Source organism: Citrus sinensis, chromosome 9, assembly GCF_022201045.2.
Source record: "Citrus sinensis cultivar Valencia sweet orange chromosome 9, DVS_A1.0, whole genome shotgun sequence".
Classification (NCBI taxonomy): Eukaryota; Viridiplantae; Streptophyta; class Magnoliopsida; order Sapindales; family Rutaceae; genus Citrus; species Citrus sinensis.
This window is the reverse complement of record NC_068564.1, coordinates 19,239,582-19,243,890: the sequence shown is the minus strand read 5'-3', so window position 1 is coordinate 19,243,890 and position 4,309 is coordinate 19,239,582. Positions and strand designations below refer to the sequence as shown.

General features: G+C 37.2%; 1 non-coding gene across 1 annotated transcript; it reads left to right on the top strand.

Moving 5' to 3' along the window:
- The first annotated feature begins 1,239 nt into the window (after positions 1-1,239).
- Positions 1,240-1,343, top strand: LOC127900093 (small nucleolar RNA R71). The gene has a single exon (XR_008052120.1). It is a non-coding gene; the product is annotated as a small nucleolar RNA R71 (small nucleolar RNA).
- Positions 1,344-4,309: the final 2,966 nt, after the last annotated feature.

The following is a 4,309-nucleotide window of genomic DNA, read 5'->3' as shown; positions in this document are numbered from 1 at the left end:
GAGCCTGGGTCTTTGCATTTTAAAGGAATTTTATGTTGGAGTATAGAACTAACGTTTTCTGTTAAAAATGCCTTCTTTTGGACATGCATATTTCTCTTTTTAGTACAAAGGTCTTTAAGAAACTTGGCATAAGATGGAACTTGTTTTATAGCATCAAGTAAAGGGATGTTAACACTTACCTGTTTGAAGATTTCGAGAATCTCACCTGTAGATTTTCCCTTTTTTCCTTTCGCTAACCTCTGAGGAAATGGAGCTTTGGGAACGTATTCTCGTGGGTTGGCTTCTTCTCTCTCCTCCGGTGGTGAGTCCTCAACGTTCACAGGTACAATTTGATTTTCCTTTGTCACCGGCATCTCCACTTTGTTGTCGACTTCCTTTCCTTTTCGCAAGGTCATTACTGCTTTGATCTCTCCATGCTGCTGTGGTGAACTGGTACTTGCTTCATGCACTCCTTTAGGATTAGGCACTGGTTGACTTGGAAATTTTCCTTTCTCAACAGTCATTGCCAAGGTCTGAACTGAAGAAGCGAGTTGTCCCACCATCTTCTCCAGGCTTGAAACTGATTGAGCTTGTGAGTTGAAGCCTGCTCTCAACTCATTTCGTAGTCCATCAATGGTGCGATTCTGTTGCTCAATCGTGGAGTGAGTAACATTCTTGAAATTTTGGAATGCATCCTCCCATGGTCTGGGTTGAGAGTAGTTCTGGTTCTGATTGTATGGTCTGAATGGGGGCTGAGAGGCTTGAGGAACTTGAGGAATTTGTTGCATTGGTGGAGCTGGAGCTGCTGGTCCATTCTGTTGGAATCCTTGAGACCATGAAAAATTGGGGTGATCTCTCCATCCAGGGTTATATGTGTTGGAGTATGGGTTGTAATTTGATGGCTTTCTCATTACACCTATGGCATTGGCTTGATCTGAGTATGAGTCCTGGTCATGTGGTTCTGTTGATTTAGCAGTCGATAACGATGCTATTTGTCGAGCAAGACCTTCAACCATCTCCTTGACTTCTTTGATTCCTGAAGTTGACTCGCCAATTTGAACCTCATTTACTCCCTTAATTCGTCTAGTATTCCTGAGTGATCGACTCCGTTGTTGGGAATTATCCGCTTGTCGCTGGAAAAATTCCCAAATTTCTGACGCACTTTTTGACATTAGCTCTCCTCCACTTGTTGCCATTAGCCATTCTTGCACATTCGGCAATAATCCCTCCAAAAAGTATTGACATTGGTGCCATTTTTCGTACCCATGATGTGGACACTTCAAGAGTAGCCCATTGAATCGCTCCCATGTTTCGAAAAATTGCTCGTCATCTTTCTGGGTAAACTCTGAGATTTCCCTGCGAATAGCATTGGTTTTATGCACTGGGAAATATTTATTTAAAAATTTTGTAACCATTTGTTCCCATGATGAAATGCTATTAGCAGGTAAAGTATTTAACCATGAACGAGCTCTATCTTTTAAAGAAAATGGGAATAGTCTAAGTTTAACATCATCATCTGAAAAATTCTCATATTTGAATGTTTGACAAATGGCATGAAAATCATTCAAATGATTATATGGATCCTCATTTTCTAGGCCATAAAATGTAGGGAGACAATTTAACACACTAGGTTTTAATTCAAAACTCCTAGCAGCTACATTTGGGTATCTTATGCATGACGTGCTCAAATTAGCTAAGGGACTAAAATAGTCCTTAAATGGCCTCTCCTGTGGTGCTTGTAAATCCATTTTATTTTTAACGTGTTTGTGTGTGCGAAGTGTTTTTTCTAATTCAAGGTCTATAGGTTCAAGATTAGGTAATAATGACCTACGACCATGCATGCAAAATAAATAAAATAAAAATAAAGATGCAAACAAAACAAAAAATAAAGATGGGAACAAAACAAATAAAAAATAAAGATAAGGGAGAAATTATGATACTAACCTTATTGCGCTATTACAACCTTACTATAAAAATACACAAAAACAAATACGTGAAATTAACTAAAAATTAAATTAATAAAATAAACAAAAATTACAAAGAAAAAATAAATTGAAAATTAAATTACAGAATTTTAAAGAAGAGAAAAAGAAAAGAAATACTAACCTTTAAATGTAGATTTACTCTCTTTTTTTTTTTTTAATAAGAAAAAAAAATACAAGAAAACAAATAAAAGAAATTATTCACAAAAATTAATTCTATGAATTAAAATTACTTACCTCCCCGGCAACGGCGCCAAAAACTTGTTGTGCAAATTTTAATGTACTCGCAAGCGCACGAATCTATTGTAGTATAGACTAATGGTGACGAGTGTCGATCCCACGAGGAGGTGGATTTTAATTATATGTAGAATTAATTTTGTAAATGGGTTGTTGGATTTGTGGTGGAAATGATTTGGTATATGCTAAAACTTAAATTAAAATGGCGAGAATAAATTCTAAAATTGGAATTGCAATGGCGAGAATAAATTGAAGATAATTCTATTGAAATGACGTACTTGGGTATCTGGATCCGTATCAACATGCATCATGGGCTAAATAATCCGTATTAATGCCAATTAAATCATGAGGGGGGAATCCACACCTCATGAACCACGCTCTAATCAATATGGTGCTAAGGGCTTATCGTGCCAAATAATAATAACCTTATACTAGAGAGCCGGTGTAACCAAGGCGGTATCTAGACAAGACTATTATTATTTGTCGACGAGAAGTCAAAACATCCACAAAAATTAGAGGGGAAGAGAAAATAAATTTACCAAATTAAGCCCATGACACATGTTGAGACTTCACCTTCAACCCAAGCTTGAAAGAAAATTAGCCACTCATAGTTGAACTAGGGGCAAAATAGGAATTTATTAAAATACTAAGAAAATACAAGATAGAGAGGGAATTACAGAAAATGGATCCCAAAAATGGATTCAGAGATATCAAATTAGGGGGGGGAGGCCCCCTTTTTATAGATACATGGAGTAAATCATGGCCATCGGATTAAAAATAGTTTGGACGCTCAGGATTGCGCCACGTCATCAGTCAACAGTCCACGGTTTGACCACGCGGATGAACAGTAACACGGTTTGACCCGACTTTGAACAGTAACGCGGTTTGACCCGGATGAACAGTAACGCGGTTTGGTTGAAAATAATCCTGTGTGATGCATGCACCGTACGCGAGATTTTTCGTCCACTGATATGCTGCCACGTCACCATCAACAGTACATAAGAATTTTAGTCCAACAGGATCGTGACACCTCATCAGTCAATGCCACATCATCGGTCAATGCCACGTCATCATCCGTCTATGTGAACAGTGTCGTGAACAGTAACGTATACAGTATCGTACACGTGAATAGTACCGTACATGTGAATAGTGCCATTTTTCCTTTTATGCTCCTCCTAAGGTTTTCGACCGTCCTGAGTTCAAAAGTGATGTCCGTTTTGCCGTCTGATCTCTCCTTTATTGTGAAATGACTATAATGCCCCTAAAATACATAAATTACTTAATTAAAATAAAACACACGTAATTAAATCATAAGAATGTTAAATACATAAAAGTAAGGGTTGTTAGTAAGACTTGAAATGTAAAATGACGGTTTTCTCCTTTATAAATATGCATTTTCTAACACTCAACAGCAATCTTCTAACATGATTTTATGCATGCATATGGATGGGCTTATCCCCTTGATGTCTGTCATGGTCTATCCAATTGCTCTTCTGTATTTTCCCAGCAAATCTACTAAACTTTGTTCTTGACCTGCATTTAAAGTAGAAGAAATGATCACAAGGAGTGTGTTGTTTTGACCAAGATAAACATACTTCAAATGTGAAGGTAACAATTTTAATTCAAGATTATGAGGTGATTTAATAGATGGTAAAGTTGTTTTTACTTCCCTGTCTGAAAGATTTAGATGCTCAATAAACATGTTGTGCCTCTTATATTGCTTTTCTTCCATCCAATCTATCTGATTTGTTGTAACATCTTCCTCTTCTGCATCCTCAAAGGTGGTGACTTTGTTGATTTCATTACTGCAGCATCTGTCCATTCTATCTGCTACAACAAAATCCACAACAGTTAGGAAATTACAATCTTCTACTTCATCAGGACTCCTCATAGCCTCCAGTACATTAAATATGACTTGTTGATCATTTACTCTCATTGTGAGCTCTCCTTTCTGCACATCTATCAAAGTCTTTCCAGTTGCTAGAAAATGTCTTCCAAGTATAATAGGCATCTCTTTATCAGCTTCGAAGTCTAGTACAATGAAGTCTACTGGGAAGATGAATTTGTCCACCTTCACCAGTACATCCTCAATTTTTCCTTCAGGGTATGAA